Source organism: Grampus griseus (assembly GCF_964374135.1).
Source record: "Grampus griseus genome assembly, chromosome: 10".
NCBI classification, from domain to species: Eukaryota; Metazoa; Chordata; class Mammalia; order Artiodactyla; family Delphinidae; genus Grampus; species Grampus griseus.
The window spans coordinates 24,818,512-24,840,197 of NC_139004.1; the positions used below are offsets into that span (position 1 = coordinate 24,818,512).

The following is a 21,686-nucleotide window of genomic DNA, read 5'->3' on the forward strand; positions in this document are numbered from 1 at the left end:
CTTTTAAACTCCAAAGAGTGCGTTCTCAAGTCCCAGGGTGCCGGTAGAAAACAAAAGACACAGTACCAGCCAGAAGCTATTCCAGCAAGTTCCACAGATCATATGGTCTTGGGAAGAGACAAGCACTTATTGTTACGAGAAAAGTTCAAGGTCAGCACAGTACTTGCAGTTCCACTGCCCCAGTGCTCCCTTCCACAAAGGATTGTAGTATCTACTGAAAAGTTGCAATTATTCCCCAGCTCGCTATTTCAGCCTCACAGGCCACTTATCCACACCAGAGAATTCAAATACTTTGGACGTTCCTGAATAACAACAGCAAATGATGTTTTTTTGGCTTATTTTATATGATGTCCTAAAAGATGGAGAAAGTAAAGAATAATAGTAAGCCAGGGGCTTCCCTGGTGGCGCAGTGGTTGAGAGTCCGCCTGCCGATGCAGGGGACACGGGTTCGTGCCCCGGTCCGGGAAGATCCCACGTGCCGTGGAGCGGCTGGGCCCGTGAGTCATGGTCGCTGAGCCTGCGCGTCTGGAGCCTGTGCTCCGCAACGGGAGAGGCCACAACAGTGAGAGGCCGCAAAAAAAAAAAAGTACACACTTAGGAAAGGGATTCTAAATCTAACCTGATTTTTTGAAAAATACCTTTAGAATACTTGGTCAATCTAATGCGTTCTTTGACCTATACGGTTTTCCCCCTCTCCCTTCCTCTGCCCTCACTATACTGTTGAGATTTCTGAAATGGAAAAAGTGCCTCTGCCGGTCCTTGCTGGTAAGTCAGAGCACTCCAAGATGAGCTTTTTCTTGCGAAAAGACTTTTCTTGACGTTTTCTTGTAAAAGAATGTACTGTTGATTAAAGCAAGAGAAAACCACACTCACGCACACCAGCCTGATCTTAACCTCCCAGACAGCAGCTCGGCATCCTCTGTTAACCATCCTGGAGACAGCCAGGCCTGCAGCAGCCCTTGCAGCTTCTGCCTGACCAGCTTATCAGAGGGTAACAATTTCTGGTGACTACAGATGGGCCCAAACCATTCCTTACAGCCCTGTACATTATCTACAATATGGTCATAAATACTTATAGCATCTTCTGTCAAGGAAGTCCTGTTGCTTCACAGGCATTATCTTAATGCCCTCCAAATGTCTTCAAACGGATGTTAGTCAGCTGAGAGTGAGTTAATTATAACCAGGCACTACATTTCTCCTTGCATCTCATTAAACTACACTGAATCTAAATTCAACTTAATACAACTGCTCTACCAGATTAGGAACTCCTAAAGGACAGGCTTTGGGCTCCCATTTCCTTTATATTCCCCCTGGGCATTAAACATTCTGGTTCTCCATAAAAAGGATGACTTTAATTAGTCTTACTGACTCACCAACCAAATTACAAACCCAATCTACAAACCCACTATGGGTTGGAAAGGAAGAGTCACGACCTCCAATTCCTCCGTGAACCATCAATGTTTAAAACATTTTCCCCATCATCTGCTTTCCAGAAAGGGTTTAGCATGCCTGAGTGGTGACACATCCCCCTTTAATCTGATTCTTGGTGAAAGAGGAGAGAGCTGGCCCCTTGCTGTTAGGGACCCAATGTGACCACAGGCAGAAAGGCTCAAGAGATTTTAGTGTGGGAAGGGCTTTAAAGACCACTTACTTAGGGAAGGGCACAGAGGTGTCAACCCTAGGCCACACTCTTGGTAACTGGCTTCCTGGGGTCCCGCACTGAGAGGCATTCAGGCCCCGGCGAGCTCCAGAGAAGATGCTGTGATCGATGTACAAGTCTGCCACTGCTCCTGGGGGACACCAGGCTCAGAAGGGGGCCGTGGCACAAAGCCATGTATTTGCCATCCCTGAGCTGACTCTATGATGAAGAGCTAGCAACTCACAGTCTACTATTTTCCTTAGTTTTCAAAAAGTAGAAGTCCCAGCAATCATAAAAAATTATTTCAGGGACCTCCCTGGTGGTCCAGTGGGTAAAACTCTGTGCTCCCAATGCGGGGCCTAGGTTTGATCCCTGGTCGGGAAACTCGATCCCACATGCATGCTCCAACTAAGAAACCCGCATGCTGCAACTAAGAAGTCCACATGCCGCAACTTTAAAAAAAAAAAAAAAGATCCCACGTGCCACAACTAAGACCTGGTGCAGCCAAAATAAATAAATAAATAAATAAATAATTTTGAAGATTTGCAACAGCAAAGGTTTAAGGAAAACAGATGTTCCCTGAAAAAGACACAGGCTGAGGTCCTCACGGACCCAGAAATTGTTACCGTCTGATAAAGTGGTCTCATGGTGTTCCCAGAGAGAGTCAAAGGTGGAATTTCTAGGCTCGTCCTCACCTGCACCCTGACAAGGACCACCATTTAGTGCTTCACAGGAGAGGATTAAGAAGGGCTGGGTAGTCCTCCAGTGATTACATGGCTTCTGTGATTGGACTTCATGGGGAAGCGGGTAAGAAAAGAAACTGAGGTTTGAGAATCACTTAAAAGTCAGCGATTCCCAAAGCCAAAGGAAAAGTATTAAACAGAAAAGTCAGTGTGATGCTTGTTTGGATAGGAAAAAATGGAGAATCAATTTCTTGAACTTGAACTAGCAAAGCTCCTTGATCAGCCAATCAATAGTATTCATGTGTTTTCTGCTCTGTTCTTAACCCTGATGGGCCAAAAGGGTAGCCACAAGGCAAATGACACGGTTCCTTTCCCCACCAGCTTATATAATCCCCACCCTGAGGTGGGCTTGGACGCCTGAGGCCAGGGCAGATCTCTGGAGAGACAGGTGGCCTCCCAACATCTACTCTGTGTTGTCAGCCAACCGCTCCCAGGTGAGGGGAACGTTTTTTGGCAGCAACCGTAGTACACAGCAGGCAAGATACCTTAAGGAAAGGCCAGGGAGAGGAGGCAGACATGTGATTCTGGAGACAAATAAACACAATTAGCTGTGCTAGAAACGAACTGAAAAGACTCAGTGGGAAGACTATGATTCCTTCTGCCAAGAGAGAAAACCAGAGGAAAATTCATTTTAAAAGAAACCTTTTACTTCCCTTGGCAGCCAGAGCACGACAGTCATATTCTCTGTGAAGTCCTTTTCATTGTGGGTTTCTCCACCCTTTCAAACACTAGCACGATAAGGGTTTGACTGCTTTGTCAGATTTGCTGCCCAAAGAGGATCCATTAATATTTCAGGCCAGTCCTTTCATTCCTTGAGATGACAAGTCTAAGACTTTCACAGCCATTCTAACCCTGTGAACCTAAATATACCCTGCTTGCAGCAATGACTGGGTGGATGAATTCACGGAAATCAATAGTGTTGTCCCTGGGAGTTTATTTTCCTGCTTCCAGGATCCAATTCCACAGTGTAGGATTAGCTAGAGCAGAGGGGTCTAATGGCTACCTTAACACAGTGTGGTGGTTAACAGGACAGGCTTTGGAGTTAGGCAACTTGGGTTTGAATCCTGACTCTGCCTTGGATGACCTTGGGCAAATAATTTAACCTCCTTGTGTCTCACTGTCTTTACCTATAAAATAAGGATAGAGTGGTACCTAATAGGGTTGTTGTCATGTTTAAAGAATTATGATAAAAGAGCCCTCATCTTTTAGAAATGCATTCTGAAATGCTCCCAAATCATGAAATGGTGGCTTGGGTTTGCTTCAAAATCATTTGGAGGTAAGGTGTATGTAGAGAAGTTGGCCATGAGTTGGTAATTGTTGAAGTTGGGGATGGGCACATGGAGGTGTATTCTACTATTCTGTGCACCTCTGTCTGTCTGAAATATTCTATAATAGAAAGTTTAAGAGAGAGAGAAGATAATACAGGTAAAACTGCTAGCACACAACATGTGCTCAACTAATGCAATCTGTCCTAGATCAGAGAGGGTCTTGAAGCTGTCATTTCTACGTTCAAAAGGAACCAGGATCACAGCTTGCCTCTCTAGAGACATGAGTTGGCTCTGGGGCCAGCAAGATGGGGGGTCAGGGGGTTGCAACTGAGAACTTCACTGTCACTCTAGGCCATCCATTATTGCCCAATCTTTTCATCATCAAACCTGTTTTTTTTTTTTTGTTTTTTTTTTTTGGCCAAACTGTGAGGCATGTAGGATCTTAGTTCCCTGACCAGAGATCAAACCTGTGCCCCAGCAGTGGAAGCGCAGGGTCTTAAGACTGGACCACCAGGGAAGTCCCATGAAACCTGTTTTAAAGTGATTATTATAAGTTCTCCATGCTTTGAAAGTTTTCTAAATCAACAACATCCATTAAATGATTCATCACCCTGTATCTTTCAGCCAGATACACCTAATCACAGGCCAGAGTTTAGATGAGCTGGCAGGTGGCTCCAAATGAAGCTACTATCACCGCAGCCTAAAGCAAAGGACTTTCAAGTTTTAATGGTCTGTGCAGCTGTTTGACACACATATACAGTATGTGGTTTTGTAGGCATATGAAATCATGAAGACGGGCTCAACGCACTACCCCCAGCCCCTGCCCCCCTGAGCCTATGCTTTCAATAGGTTCAGGGAACCACATATATAAATTTAGTAACTCCGAGCTTCCGGAATCCCTTAAATAGGGTGATGAGCTGGGCGGACAGGAAATCCCACCCTGGACCCATTCCAGGTTACAGATGCATTGTAAGGGAGCCCTTTATTAAACCCAAACTCATCTGCCCCAGGCCCTCTCAGAAATGAGGAATCTGTAACCAGCTCTGATACTTACTAACTGTAGTGGCCTTGAGCAAGCCACTTCATTTCTTTTTCTCATTGGTAAACTGGGATCTCTCTCTCCTAAACTTGTTTCGGGGAGTAGAGATAAGGTTAAAAAAAAAAAAGCGCATTGCACAATGCCTGACACACAGGAATTGTTCAATACACAGTAGGTATTTTATGTTTCTGTATGCCTTCATGCACACGTGGGTGTATTATCATTACCCCCTTTGGAATTAGGTCAATATATCTAGACACAATGGTCCTCCAGGCCATAAGACATATCACAGCCACATAATAGTTTTTTTTTTTCTTTCATGGGACAAAATTGTGCACGTACTTCATGAATTAACCTGAACCTCTTTGCCACAATGAGATTTGATGAACCAGTTTCTACCTGCCTGAAATGCTGCCCAGTTTCAATGAAATTCTTGGTGCTTTACCTGAACCTGTCTGTTTGGGTGACATTCTACCACTGCAGCCAATTCCAACCCAAGCATTAGCCCATGCATGAAACTGACTAATGCTACTTTATGAAGTGCTCAGGCTTCCTGGCAACTCAAGAGAACAATATTGATGCCCTTATCTTGCTTAAGTGCAGGAATAGAAAAGCTAAGATGAGACTCCTGGAATGAATTCTTTGGACGGAGTGAAATACACCAGGGAGAATATAAATTTCCTAATTCAAGAGCCACTACACTCATCATTGATTTCACATCCTCCTCCTTTTTCTCCCATATTTTATAAAACCAATTTGAGTCTAAAAGGAAAATGAGAAGATAGTTTTCACCAACAAAGTTTCATTTCTCACAAAAGTACGATCTACAGGCAATATTCAGCAGAGTATGTGTATTTTCATTCCATCTTCAAGTAGTTTGGGTAAGGGTAGCCCTTCTCCAGTTTCTAGACTGTAGACTTATCTTGAACCTCTTGGGAAATTCTCTCAGACTCCAAAGAGCAGGTGCAAGAATAGGGCAAATACATAGTTTCAAGCTACTGGTGAAAAGCAACAAATTATCTATTCCTTAAGAATTGAGGGTTTTTTTTTCTTCTTTGCTTTTCTTAATCTTGGACTACATCACCCTAAGATGCCCTTAATGCTAGTGTCTCAAGACCAACAAAAACCTCTTAAATCAATAACCCTAGCTCTGATCTCCTTTAGGTTCTTACAGTCCCAGGAACCAGCTCAGCCTGGAAAGGGGGGAGAGCTCGGTTCTTCTCTGGGTGTGTTCGTCTCGAAATCTTGAAGTCTCCCATTACCTCTATCATAGACTAACATTTATTATAATTATTATTAATTCACTCATTCAACAAGCCCTGCTCTGCTATAGTATGGAGTCTTCATCACATAAGACAACAGGGTCAGTTTATTAGCAATCTAGATGGCTTGGAGCTTGTACCCTTCCAGACACGCTGAGGACGAAAGACTTCCCTAAGCCCCAGGCTTTACTCAACCTGATTGTCCAACCCAGGTGACTTCCAGCAGAGGGCGGTTCCCCACCTTTGGGGAAGTGGGGTTCTGAATGTCATGTGGGATAACATGAGGTCTTTTTTTTCTTTTTTAATTAATTATTTTTTAAACATCTTTATTGGAGTATAATTGCTTTACAATGGTGTGTTAGCTTCTGCTTTATAACAAAGTGAATCAGCTATACATGTACATATATCCCCATAACATGAGGTCTTATTCTTCCACTCTAAGCACCTGAGTACAGCCAACCAGCACCTTCTACTTACACATGGCCTGAGCTTCGCTTCAGCTCTGTGCACAGGTATGAAAAAGCCTTGAGGAATCCTTTCCCCACCTACCTCTGAAGCAAAACATCCTCCCTACAACTCAACTCCAAACTGTCACCTCTGTAGGGGCAGGGACTGCATTTGGGTTCAACATTCCATCTTTACCCCGTGTTCAGCATAGACCCTGGCCCTGGTAAGCCCTTAATACTGATGAATGAATGAACAAACAAACGAATGAATGAACAAGATATCCTTTGCTTCTCAGACCACTTCCCAGAAGTCCATCAAATCTCACTCCACAGGGTCACTGTTCAGGTTCCTTCTCAGCCAGGACTACCCAGGCCACACATGAGGTTGGCACTCCTAACCCCCAGGTTGCTCAAGGGTCAACTGTACATTTCCTGACATCAGTAGATGTTCAGTCAATAGTTATTATTTTGATGTATTATTTGAAGTTGCATCAAGTTCATGCTCCATCTACATCAGAAGAGACAGAAAGGTGTGGTGGATGGAGCCCTGTAGCAGTAATCGGAAGCTACTCAACCTGGGTTTGAGTCCCTGTTTTTGCCCTTTTCTCACTGTGACTTTGACAAATTTCTTACCATCTCCAGCCCCAAGTTTCCTTCATCTGTAAAAAAAAAAAAAAAAAATCAATATGGTATCTGCCTTCCATGCCTCACAGGGTGGTTGCAAAAGTTGTATCTGACAAGGTATATAAAAGCACTTTGAAAACTGTCCAGCAGGGCTTCCCTGGTGGCGCAGTGGTTGAGAATCCATTTGCCAATGCAGCAATCACGCGTTAGAGCCCTGGTCTGGGAAGATCCCACATGCCACGGAGCAACTAAGTCCATGTGCCACAACTACTGAGCCTGCGCTCTGAAGCCTGCGAGCCACGACTACTGAGGCCATGTGCCACAACTACTGAGGCCCACACGCCTAGAGCTGGTGCTCCAAAACAAGTGAAGCCACGGGAATAAGAAGCTCGCACACCGCAACGAAGAAGCCCCCGCTAGCTGAAACTAGAGAAAGCCCGCATGCAGCAACAAAGACTCAACACAGCCAAAGATAAATAAATAAATAAATTTATAGAAAAAGAAAAATGAAACCTGACTTGGTTCTGTACACAATGGGTTCAAAAGCCAAAGCTGTCTATTTAAAGCATAGTCCCTGGATTTACCAACCAGACATAATACTAAGAGTTACCATTTACGGGGCACCTCTGTGAGCTAAGTACTTTATATACACCATCTCACCTATTCCACAATAGCACTTCAGACTTGCATTTTATAGACACTCAGGTTAAGGAACTCACTCAGGGTTGTTCCAGGATGCTAACCCAGGTTGGCCCCCACTCCAGGTCCCTTGCTCTAGTCTAGGGTCTCTCAGCGCTACTGACATTTGGGGCTGGAAAAGTCTTTGTTGTAAGGGGATGTCCTGTGCATTATACTATACCTAGCAGAATCTCTGGCCTCTACCCATTAGATGTCAATAACATCTCTCCTCTTCCCAGCTGTGAAAACCAAAAACATCTCCAGACATTGCCAAATGTCCTGGTGGGTTGGGGGGCGGGAGGATGCAAAAACACAGCCACTGCTCTTTATTAAGAACCACTGCTCTAGTCTAAACCACGCTGCTGTATTGTTTTCTGGGTGTAAACCACCATTCAGAAGAGAGATAGAGCAAGGGCCAAACACCGCTATGGAGGTGATAATCAGAACACTCTGGGAAAGTATGGAACAACAATAATAGCCCCCTACCCTATGGTTATACAGTGATCCCTCAGTATCTGTGGGGGATTGGTTCCAGGACCCTCCTCAGATACCAAAATCTGTGGATGCTCAAGTCCATTATACACAATGGCATAGTATTTGCATGTAACCAACCCACATTCTCCCATATACTTTAAAACATCTCTAGATTACTTATAACACCTAATACAATGTAAATGTTATGAAAATAATTGTAAATACAATGTAGATGCTATGTAAAGTAAATGCTACATAAGTAGTTGCCTGCGCATGGCATATTCAAGTTTTGTTTTTTGGAATTTTCTGGAATTTTTTTCCTAAATATTTTCCGATGTTTATTTCAATTCACAGTTTAAGGCAAGACAAGAAAATTTTAAACATGAAATTTTTCTCTGCCCTTTGGCCTCCTCCCTCCCCTCTACCGTGCATTGTGCATCTGCATTATGCATTAACCGGACTCGCCAGTGGCAGAAACACCTGTTCAAACATAAAGATCAATTGTTCTTCTGACTGCCACCTAACTCTTTAGAAGATAACATTCCTTTGTCAATCCTTAAGGGGTCATAATAACACACCCTCACCTTATACCTGCAGACATCTTTGGGGAGCTTTATGTACAATACCAAGATATCATTTCCCTTAAAGACAGCAATTAATGCAGAACAGACTGCTGAGATGACCTGGGGAGATACTGGGCCACACCTAATGGAAGCTCTTCACTTAAATACTTATGACCTTGTTAATGTTACTAGCTATATTACTTGTATTCTGCCTATTGTACAGGATTATTGCTTCTTGCATGACCAAATGTGTGACTGAGCCTCCAACAAAATTAATGATGATTAGTCAACTTGAAACGACTGATCAAAGATATAGTTCTACAAAATCAATGATTATAATAGTGTAACTCTAGATGTGGGAAGAAGCAACAAGAGGGAACCATTTCCTGGACTATAACGGAATGTAAGACAGGTGATCCAGAGGCTTTTGGCCACTGGTAACAGGGCCTAGTCCAGTAATAGCACACTGAGTGGCTTATCAACCAAATCCTCGCCTGACCTGGGAATGAGCATTCCTAGAGCTGTGGGACAAAGTGCTCACGAAATGCCTCCTAAGCCTTGATCAAAATTAAGACTAAAAGGGAAGGGAGTGTAAGACGAAGAATGCTGCCCACTGTCCATTTCTACAAGGAACAAGTCATTGGCCACTGCAGTCGCTGACCTATGCAGAACACCCTGAAAGGAATTCAGGGCGAAGATCAGGATGAAGCCTTTTGTGCTGCGGGAAAACTGACAGAACCAGCCCTCAGGTAGTTAGATATTTTCGGGAAAAGATTTTATGAATCCAGTGTTTTGCATCTTCCCATACTTAGAGGAGCACTAAAACCATTAACTAAGGTACCTGTTCCTCGCAAATAGCAGTCACCTCTACCAAGATGCGTGCTTGGTTGCGCGTACCCCCTTCTCCAAAATCACACCTATACTGGCCTCCCCCTTTACCTCTTTGGAACAGTCCTCAGAGCTCTCTAAGAGATTGTCCCCTGGGTTATAATCCTCAGGTTGGCTCAAATAAAGATTTTCCATTTCTTTCTCAGATTGACTATGGATTAATTTTTTTTAACATCTTTATTGGAATATAATTGCTTTATAATGGTGTGTTACTTTCTGCTTTATAACAAAGTGAATCAGCTACACATATACATATATCCCCGACTATGGATTAATTTTTTTGACATTTCCATCCACAGTTGGTTGAATCTGAGGATGCAGAGCGCCCCCCCCATCCAGCCCCCACAGGGAAGGCAGACTGTGTATCACTTTACAATTCACTAAATACTTTTAGAGCCCTTATCTCCTTTTACGGCATGTGAGTGCATAGCAGGATCTAATCCACGTCAAAAAATATGAACACTATTGAGAGATCTATATATTTAACCTTCTCCAAGAAATTGAGGGAAAAGAACATGCAGTGAAATCCATATTAATCCTTAGCCCTATAAGCCATTAGGAGAAAAAATACTCTTGCTAATGCATTGTCCTAAGAGAGCACATTATGTGAACTTCTGGAGGAAGAAATCTGTTTCTTATACCTCTGTCTCCTGAACAAACTTTGCTGAAATGCAGAGAACTCTCACTAAATGTCGAACATTCCATGAAACCTCTATTTCATAGTAATCCCGAACCACTGGATTAAAAATTATGATAAAATTATTTGTATGCAAGTATTTTTAATAAAATTCATAAATCTGCAGAAGATTAAAGTCGATATTTATGGAAGAGCTGAGAACATAGTGCCAGGTTCTTCCTCCCTATCATTTAAAAAAAGCAGAACAAAACTCCAGTTTAACTGAAACAAACGTTCCCCAGAATCATCCCTTTCAATATATGCCAAGAAAACTATAGCTACGTCGTTAGAATAATATTTTATTGGATCAAGGGAAAAAATTATAGGAGAAGCTTTTAAACAATTTTCCTTCAGCTTTTGATCAAACTCTTATACCTAACACACAATCAAAACAGGACTGTTCGTTTTTTAAAATATCAGAATTCAAAATAAAGTAGCTAGCTCTGGTTGCAGTAAAGGTGACTGTTTAAAAACTCCTGAGAGGCTAGGAGAGTAAAAACCAGGTGTTCTCATTGACATGTTGATTTGCAAAGCCCAGCCAAAGGGAATGTCATTACTTGGAAATGATAAATTTCTACATGGCTTAAAAGGAAGTTTAATACATAACTATCAATAAGCACTATTAATAACACAAAAAGCAAGACTTTATGTATGGGGCACTGATCTCAGGGCTCTATATGCATAATCTTACTTCATCTTCATCACAGTCCCATGAGGTACCTACTCACTATATCTTCATTTTAGGGTAGAAAAACTGAGGCCAAAAGAGATGAATAACTTGTCCAAGATCACAGCTAAATCAAGATTCAAGCCATGGCTATATGAAGCTTTGGGTTAACAACCTGAAAAAAAATTGGGAATTTATGGAACCAATGGAAGAAAAAGGATATGTTAATTTTTCACGCTGTGTGCTATGGAATCACAAAACTGAAATGGATTTTCAGAAATCATTCTCTTCCGCTTGATTCTATATAGATTCCTTCACATAAAAACTCAGGTACCAGGCATTAATGACCCATGGGGTAAGTGACTTTCTGACAACATTTTTTTCTGAAAAAACAAGTCTTTTGTTCATCTTGCTTTCTGTAAAAATGCAAAGGGATGGAAACTGCCTGGTAAAGAGTACATGGAAGGGGAAAAGAAAGGCTTATTTTCTCCAGCCCAATAAGCCATAAGGTATAGCAAGGTACTATAGGGCCAGTTTTTTACACACATGCCAGAGCACGAACATCCAAATGAAGGTTGCATTTCACAGCAACTGCTTTACAATCCTAAACACATACATATACTCTTTACTGGATGACCCCTGTAGACCTGCTAGTCCTTCAAGAAGACTTTCATTACCTTAATGGACATACTTCCTATTACAACCTCGATTCTCCACCACAGTTGGCTCCACACAGTGCTTGGCTGTTTCCCAGCTTCAGAAGGTTTGCCATCACAGAGGCAATTCAGTCACCGTGTTGCCAGCTCTGAAGGCAACTCCAAAGCAGGAGCTCCAAAATTATTCTCAGCAATGACAGCATCACTAGAATTAGTACACAGCTGGCCAAGCCGAGGCTTCTGAAGGGGAGAAACATGCATTTATTTGAATGTATAAATACTGGCGTATTTATCCTAACATTTGGATAAAGAATTGGAAGAATCAGCTAGCTCTACGTCCAAGTGGATAAATATGCTAACGCAATAATAATAATGCAGATTTTGGTTCAAGGTTCTGACCACCCCCTGGTGAAAATAAAAGAAAAGCTTCTCCTGAAATGATACCTGTGAAATGAATAGATCACTCTTCCACTAACTTGCATAATTACTGAAGAGCTTTCCTTTTCATGAAGGGGGAAAAAAAAAGGGCCCAACATATGCTAGTTGCCAAAAATCTTTGGTCCTCCCAGGAAGCTCAAATCTCAGTGTACATCAGAAGATGGACCTATATCTAGGGCAGAAAAGAAAGGGAGTGGGAGGCATCTCTCACCCACTGCCCCTTAAAGCCTAGGAACCTTCTAAGGGAGAAATCCACTTAACAGGATTCCCAGGGCCCTGGGTCTTCCAGAATTAGCTGTTATATCAAATAATTAAACTAATTACAACACATAATTAACCATACAGGATATGTTAATATGTCGATATTATTAAACTAATTAAAGGGAGCCAGGCACCCAAGACAAACAACAGAAAAAAACAAACCAGACAGGGTACGGGTCGTTTGTTTATCTTCAGAAAGACTCTAGAATGTCCATCCACTGAGGTCCTAAGCCGCCTAGTGCCCTGCCGGGTGACTTGTTCAAGGGTGTAGCAGCTCCGGGGTGGGTATAGGCTGTGCACATCCTAAGAGGGCAGTCAAGGGCAGTCCACCTTCCACGCAGGTAACTCCTATTAACTCCAGTAAAGGGAGCCCTCGCCAAAAGAAACAATCCAACACTGTACAGCACTCCTCGTGTTTACTCGGCTGTGGAATGCAACGCATTTGTGGGCGGTTCGGGTGTGCATGTGTGCATGAGAGCGCCTTCCTGATTTTCTTCCAGTTTTTACTCAGAAACTGCCTCTCAAGAGTACAGGAGAGGGGGCAGCAAGTAGCACATGTGCGTCTGAAAATTACACACACACACGTAGAGCTTACCTGTACATTTGAAAACTCACTCCAGAGCTGTTCTTTTAAGCCCAGACTCTTCTCATCGGATCCCTGGGCAAAATCACTTCTAACCCAGCTCAGAAATACGAGGTGCAACCAAAAGCCCGTCCGGCCCGCGGGTCTCCCTTTTGTGAGTCTGTGCCTGAGGGCCCACAGACGCACAGGGCGCTGCGGTGCCCGCGTGGGGTCAGCGAGGTTCGCCCCTCCCTGGTCCCCCCGCCCAAGGTCCCAACACTCCCCGAGCTCGCTTGGTGCGGGGTCCCAACCTGCCCCCGTCTGGGGTAGCCCGTCTTGCTCTCTCGAGTGGGTGCCCTCTCGAGATTGCCATGACCCCATTCCACCAAGGGGATTGCGTCCCCTAGGCCGAGATGTTTCCTGAGTCCCCGACGCACCCCTCAGCCCGCCACCTCGGACCTCCGCCGCGGCGTTCCGGCCCTCCAACCCCCTATCCTCCAGAACAGAACCCCAGGCTCCCCGCACGACTCCGCTTCCCGCGCCCGCCCTCTCGGAGAAGCCCCCTCCATCTTTCCCCGGAGAAGCCACTCGCCTCGCCCCACCCTACGCTTTCCGGGGCTCCCCTCCCGCCCCGCCCGCCTCGGGCTTCCTCTCTCCGCACTCCCTTCCCGGGTTCTGCTCCCCTCCGCCCGGAGGAGGGCGCCCCAAGAATGCCGACAGGGCACCCCTCATTCCGCAACCCTCCGGACCTCTCCAACGTCAGGATCCTGACCGCTCAGTCCTCCAGGCTCGGGCTTCGGGACGCCCCAACTTCGCCTTCCTGACCCGCCGCCTCGCCCTCAGGGCTCCCGGACTCCCCAACCCCGGGGCACTGACTCCCCGCCCCCGGGCTCGGGTTTCTCCACATCGCGACGCTCCTCCGGGCTGGGGTCTGGGGCTCCCCAACGTCGCGAGCCTGACATCCCCGAGCTTGCGCCCGGGGTCTCCCCACAGCCCGGTCCTGACGCGCCTCCCGCCCCGCCCCGCTCCGCGCCGCCCGCCCCGGGACTCACCGGCAGCGGCGGCCGAGCCCGTGCACTCAGCCCAGCCCGCACTCCCGGCCCGGGGTCCCGGCTCTCAGCTTCCTGCAGGCTGCAGAGTCTGAGGCCAGCGCTTCTCAGTGGAGCAGCAGGGAAGAGGGGACCGCGGGGGGCGGGCTCCGCCCGGCTCCGCCCCTTCCCGACCCGGGGGCGGGATGCGCAGACCCGCGCGCCCACGGCCGCCGCGGGTGCAGCCGGCGAGGAAGTTGACTTACGCCTCTTCCTTCCAGCCCGTGTTAGGTCCGCGCAGCCCCCATAAAGGCCCAAGGGGACGGGAGAAAAAGAGACTAGTCTACCGCTGTCCTGTTCTTTCCAAGACACATCCCAGGGGGGCACTGCCGAAGTCTTTCGGGAGGGGGAACAAACAACAAACTTCATCTTTTATCTTAAGACTGAATTCAATCTACTCTCACCACCCGAATCTGCACATTAAGGGTCATTCTGCCTATGAAATCATGTTTTGACACACCCAGGAGGGCTCTTGCAGACACACTTTCACACCCCTAAGATACACCCTCGAAGGACTTATGCACCACAGGAACACACCTCTTATACTGACATGCTAGCACCCACTTCTATACTCCTGTCTCTTCTAGCGGGTACCGATAACAGTGACCTACTTAAACAAGGGGGGGAGGGGTGGTCAGGAGAGGAAATTCCACATTTGGTCCCAGACTTGTCCTCCCCACCCACAATGCTGTCCATATTTTACCATAAGAAAAATACACTTAAGATATAGGAGCATCGGTACATCCCTGGCGGTCCAGGAGTTCAAGACTCCGCACTCCACTGCAGGGCGCTCGGGTTTGATCCCCGGTGGGGGAATTAAGATCCCGCATGCTGCGCCACGTCAATTAACATATCAAATTGGCTTTTCTGTTAAAAAAGCAGTCTTCATTATCCGGAAAAAAAGAGAGGCCCATCAGATCCTCGGAGGATGGTCCACACCAGCGGTGTTCTAAGAGATTTAATTCATTTCATGACTCTGCTGAGACAGGCAGGCCCGACTCTTGTCTGTTGAAACCTGGCACTTTTCCATTATATACTGTATGAAATCACTTATATGTGGAATCTAAAAAATAATACAAACAAATGTATATGCAAAACAGAAACAGACTCACAGGTATAGAAAACAAACTTGTTACTGAAGAGGAGGGGCAAGATAGGCCTATGGGATTAAGAGATTCAAACTACTGTGTATAAAATAGATAAGCAACGAGCATATACTGTATAGCACAAAGAATTATAGCCATTATCTTGTAATAACTTAGAATATATTCTTCAAAAATACTGAATCACTATGCTGTACACCTGAAATTAATGTAATATTGTAAATCAACTATACTACAATTTAAAAAATTGAGATCGGGCTTCCCAGGTGGCTCAGCGGTTAAGAATCCGCCTGCCAGTGCAGGGGACACGGGTTCGGAGCCCTGGTCGTGGAAGATCCCACATGTCACGGAGCAACTAAGCCTGTGCGCCACAACTAGAGGCCACGTGCCACAACTACTGAAGCCCACCCGCCTAGAGTCCGTGCTTCACAACAAGAGAAGCCACTGCATTGAGAAGCTCGCGCACCGCAAGGAAGAGTAGCCCCCGCCCGCCACAACTAGGGAAAGCCTGCGCGCAGCAACGAAGACCCAACACAGCCAAAAATAAATAAATAAATTTTTTTTAAAAAGGTAACTATCCTTTAAAAAAATAAAAAATTGAGATCAAGCCAAAAAGTAACAACAAAAATAAAATTTGCTTTGCTAAATACACATAACAAAATTTAAAACATTTTAATTGTGGTAAAATATGCATAATATAAAATTAACCACCTTAACCATTAAAAAAAATATACAGTTCAGTAGTGTTAAGTACTTTCATATCCTCCATGCCTTTTAAAACTACTTGGATCTCATACTGGCCCCTTTCATTTCCTACTCTGAGATGATGGCCCACTTTGGTAACTCTGGAAAAAAGAGTGACCTTATTATTATTTTTGAGTCATTATAAGAGGCTCTTGGATCTTTCATAAAAGAGATGACATAAAATTCATATTTTAAGCCAAGAAAACTTTAAGCATAAACCTTTTTCTCTGTCCTTTGGCCTCCTCCCTCCCCTCTACCATTCATTGTGCATCTGCATTCTGCATTAGCTAGACTCCCCAATGGCAGAAATACCTGCTCAACCATAAATGCCAGTTGTTCTTTGGATGCCAGCCATGTAACTCCTTAGAAGATAACATTCCTTTGTCAATCCTTAAGGGGTCACAGTGACCCACCACTCACCTTGTACCTGCAGATGTCTTTAGTGAACTTTACATACAATAACAATATGTCATTTCCCTTAAAGACAGCTATTGATGCAGAGCAGACTGGCAGACTGGTCAGATGACCTGGGGGGATACTGAGCCACACCTAATGGAAGCTCTTCACTTAAATACTTATGACCTTGTTAATGCTACTAGCTATATTACTCGTATTCTGCCTATTGTACAGGATTATTGTTTCTTGCATTATCAAATGTGTGACTGAGCCTCCAATAAAATTAATGATGATTAGTCGACTTGAAACAATTGATCAAAGATATAGTTCTACAAAATCAATGATTATAATAGTGTAACTCTAGACGTGGGAAGAAGCAACAAGAGGGAACCATTTCCTGGACCATAACGGAATGTAAGACAGGTGATCCAGAGGCTTTTGGCCACTGGTAACAGGGCCTAGTCCAGTAATAGCACACTGGGTGGCTTATCAACCAAATCCTCGCCTGACCTGGGAATAAGCATTCCTAGCGCTGTGGGACAAAGTGCTCACGGAATGCCTCCTAAACCTTGGTCAAAATTAAGACTAAAAGGGAAGGGAGTGTAAGACGAAGAATGCTGCCCACCGTCCATTTCTACAAGGAACAAGTCATTGGCCACTGCAGTCGCTGACCTATGCAGAACACCCTGAAAGGAATTCAGGGCGAAGATCAGGATGAAGCCTTTTGTGCTGAGGGAAAACTGACAGAACCGGCCCTCAGGTAGTTAGATATTTTCAGGAGAAAATTTTATGAATCCAGTGTTTTGCATCTTCCCATACTTAGAGGAGCACTAAAACCATTAACTAAGGTACCTGTTCCTCGCAAATAGCAGTCACCTCTACCAAGATGCGTGCTTGGTTGCACGTACCCCCTTCTCCAAAATCACACCTATACTGGCCTCCCCTTTTACTTCTTCAGAACAGTCCTCAGAGCTCTCTGAGAGACTGTCCCCTGGGTTATAATTCTCAGGTTGGGTCAAATAAAATTTTCCATTTCTTTTTTAGATTAATTATTGCTTAATTTTTTTTTTATCCACAAAAGACAGAATAGTCTCTAGTATATAAAAATTCATAGGTAATGTCCCTCCATGCAACACTCTCATATGGCAACAAAATTTTGACTTGTGGTTTTTCAAAAGCTGGAAAGAGGCCAGATCTTGGATTGCAGTGTTTCCTCTAAAATAAGAATGCTAAACTCTTACTGCAATCCACATTCTATCAGACACAGTGCCCTTTCAGACTGCTCTTGAAAGCCACAGAACAGGCATATGCAACATGATTAAAAAATAAATATGCAAGACTAAGGGGCTATTTTTGTCCCAAGCTCTAAGGAATTAATTTGGTCCATTTTATACTGTGTACATACCACACTGACAGTGTTTTTCTGTCATTTCTACTGTGTGTTTATATAGAATTGCTTTTCCAAGAAGTCCAAAGTGCAAGTGATGACAACATATCCCTAAACTTCATAATTTTATGTAAAGTAGGAAAGGGGTAAGAAATGTTAGCCTTACTGTAACATGGAGACATGGAAGTGTGATGTAGTTAAACCATCTGCCTGGAATGTCTGGTATACTTGTTTATACTGGTCTATCCTAAAAGAAGACCAACTACAAGACCTACTTGTGAAAACTTACACAAGAAACAGAGCTGTTTAAAAGTCCTAGTTATTATTGTTTTCTTTTCACATCTAACAAAAGACTGAGGGCCATTGACTTCTTTGTGATGTTGGCAGAGAAAAAGAGAGGCACTTTGCGATGAGGTTAGAAGTGTGGTCTTGGAAGTGAGACCATTCTGAGTCTGTGACCCAGCCCCACCACTTAGAGCCTTTGGTAAAGTACTTAACCTTTCTGTGGTTCAGGCTCCTTATTTGTAAAATGGAAATAATCATAGCCATTTCATGCAGTTATTGCTAGAACTGAATGAAAGGCACACATTAGACACTCAGCATTGTGCCTATCACATAATAAGGGCTTGATAAACGTGGGTAAAAAGGCAATAGTTTCATGTAAGTGGTTGCTTATAGGATCCCTGATCCAATTCTACTTGAAGGAAAGATGTAGGGAATGGCATGGGAGGAACTGGGGAAACGTAAAGATCTATATTTTTTAGCCTGTCAACTGAAATAAAAACAGATAATGTGAGTTTCAGTTTTATTTGGGGACTTACTGAGGACTATAGCACAGGAGACAGCCTCTCAGATAGCTCCAAGGAACTGTTCTGAAGAGGTCAGTGTCGATGTGATTTTGGCGAAGGGTACGTACAATCAAGCACACATCTCGGAGAAAGGGCTGCTAGTCACGAGGAACAGGTATCTTAGTTAATGGTTTTAGTGCTTTTCTAAGTACAGTATGAGAAGATACAAGAATTTGAGTTCATAAAATTTTCTCCTGAAAACATCCAACTATCTGAGGACCCGTTCTGCCAGTTTTCCCAGAGCACAGAGTGCCCTGAATTCCTTTCAACTTGTACTGCATAGGTCAGCGACTGCAGTGGCTACTGACTTGATTTTTTTTCTTTTTTTTTGGCTGTGATGCATGGCATGGGGGATCTTAGTTCCCCCACCAGGGATTGAACCCGCGTCCCCGGCGGTGGAAGCACAGGGTTTTAACCACTGGACCTCCAGGGAAGTCCTGACTTGATTTTTGTAGAACTTGATGGTGACAAACACTCTTTAGCTGGCAAACCCTTAAGTCAAATCTATCTATTCCTTAACATTCCACCATCAGATAGCTGCCCGTACTTAGCTTTTCTATTTATATTCCCTGCCATCTGGCCAACTGGGAAAGTGACCATGACACTAATTTCACCAATTTCACACACGATGCTGATGAGCCGTGGTTGAATCAGATTGAAAATGAAAATAATGATTTTCTTATATTGTGTGTCTATGTTATCTCATTTAATAGTGGAATGATAAGTTTCATTAAAGGCTAGCTTGATTTCATCTGGTGTGGTTCATTCCTTTTAATTTTTTCCCTTTTATTTCTTTTCCTTTTTTTAAAAATAAATTTATTTATTTATGGCTGTGTTGGGTCTCCATTGCTGCAAGCAGACTTTCTCTAGTTGTGGTGAACGAGGACTACTCTTCGTTGCAGTGCATGGTCTTCTCACCGCGGTGGCTTCTCTTGTAGCGGAGCACGGGCTCTAGGCGCCTGGGCTTCAGTAGTTGTGGCACGTGGGCTCAGTAGTTGTGGCACGTGGCCTCAGTAGTTGTGGCACGCGGGCTCTAGAGCGCATGCTCAGTAGTTGTGGCACGCGGGCTCAGCTGCTCCGCGGCATGCGGGATCTTCATGGACCAGGGCTCGAACCCATGTCGCCTGCATTGGTAGGTGAATCCTTAACCACTGCGCCACCAGGGAAGCCCCTATTTTTTCCCTTTTATTTCTTAATAATAACTATTAATTAACAATTCCGGGAGCAAACCAATTAACACAGGCAGACAAGAGAGACAAGATGCAGAAATTGCTCCTGGGACCTCAGTAAACCTGAGCATGTTTGAGGTTGTGTGGCATTGCATCTGATCTCCCCTCTAGGTAACTAGTTCCTGGTTGAAGAGTTACCAATGGCAAACTGAAAAAAAATGAATGATAAAGTGACCAAACAGGAAACCTTCATATTATTAATAAAATAACATGAATTGCTAAATCCCAGCAACATTTGATGTGTACAAGGGTTAATTTTAAAATTTGTTCCTAAATGAGACTTAAATTTAAGACATACAGTATGTAATTGGATCAATTGGATCAATTGTAAATTACCATTTACAATTACAGTATGTAATTGTAAATGGTAATTTAAAGGCAAATAAACATGTGGATATTAAAATATGAGGCCTTTTCTTACTCTTCAGTAGAAATTTGCAACTAAAAATCCTCAGAGTAAAAAGCCCCAATGGCTCCCCTCTTCAAAGGTCCTGAAAACTGTGTTTCTTCCATTCACTTTGCTCCTGATTCTTAATCATTATATCCTGGGGTAGGAGTGTGGGGGTGGGGGGGGTAGGGGATGGGGAAAATCAGAAAAATTGAACTTCAAAGACTGATGTCAAAAGTTTTGAGAAGTAAACGTTTTTCAGTCTGCCCAACTCCAATTCAATTCAGACTGAGTTCTAAACGAAGATTTTGGAAGGAAATTTCTCAGATTTACTAAAGAAAGAAAGCCATGTGAATTTACCCAGGATGGAAAACTGAGGTTGAACCTTTGGACTTTGCCACTCCCTCGTTGGTGTGTTGCTAGGGGTGGTACATACCCTCTGATGGTTCATTTTGGTCAATCATCTGTCATCTAAAATAGGCCGATGAGCAAAGCCATCCACCATCCTCTGTTGAACAGCTGGGGCTCAGAATCCCCTGCAGTGGCAGTGTTCAGTCCATAGATTTTTAGCTGATTTCTGTCTGGAGGACTTATCTTGGCTCTCAGTTCCTTTAAATAGGATGGAAAAATGAAAACGGCAATTTTGGACAAGAAGAGTAACAATTGCACTATTCATGCTTGCTTCTGGTTTGGTTTCAGAGTTTTAATGATTTAAAAAAGAAAAAAAAAAGCATTGCATCAATTGACCAGTTTAATTCAGCTGGTGTTTACTGAGTCTCTTTTCACTGCTTAGGGGGGAGCTAGGGGGCAGAACTGGCCTGTGCAGATGAGACTGGGATGGGACAGATAAGTGTTGGAATCTTCTCCAGTTCATATTTATGCCTCTCTGGATGAGCTCAGGGACTTGGGTAATAAGACATAGCATCTTTTTTTTTTTTTTGAGACATAGCATCCCGAGCTGACTTCTCTTACATCGTTACATCATTTTGTAATTCCCCATTTACTTCTTTAGCTCCTCCATTGGACTGTACGCTTCTAGAGAGCAAGGTTTATGTACATGCTATTAATTGCCAAATCCATGTGACCTAACACATAGTACACGCTGGAAAAATATTGTTGAATGAATGAACCAAATAACATTAATGCTTAGCATATTTGGAATTCAGTTAGACGAGGAGTCCACGATCATTTACCCCAGAACTCTTAGAGGATGCTAGAACGATCTAGAAATGGACTAGGAGGGGATGTGTCCTAGGGGTGGAAACGACGACAAGAAAAAGCAATTGAGGTGAAATGCTTTCCCATCTGGGAGAAGGGGAGAGAGGAGGACAAGTAATGAACAGGGTTAATTCTGGGTCTCTAGTAGGATGTGCTGCAGAAAAGACCACTCATTTTTTTTTTTTTTTTAAGTAACGAACTGAACTGAAGTAAACTGAGTTGTAGGCATGCAGCCTACAGAAGGGGCATCCAGAAGAGTTCCAACTAAAGCAAAAATCTCCTTCCTCGTCGAGTTGAATTTCTCTATTTCTCTGATTACCCTTCCCACTAACCTGGGATCCTTCAGCCCTGAGGACAACAGGGAGGAACCTAAAAGCCACTCATGTGTGGGACCCAACTTC

General features: G+C 43.9%; 1 protein-coding gene across 1 annotated transcript in view; it reads right to left on the reverse strand.

Annotated features, from left to right (window-relative positions):
• PAQR8 (progestin and adipoQ receptor family member 8) overlaps positions 1-12,924 on the reverse strand; it is a gene marked incomplete at its 3' end in the record, with an annotated part of 32,816 nt that extends 19,892 nt beyond the window's left edge. The window contains exon 1 of the mRNA XM_082664699.1: positions 12,918-12,924. The remainder of the gene's footprint in view (positions 1-12,917) is intronic.
• Positions 12,925-21,686: the final 8,762 nt, after the last annotated feature.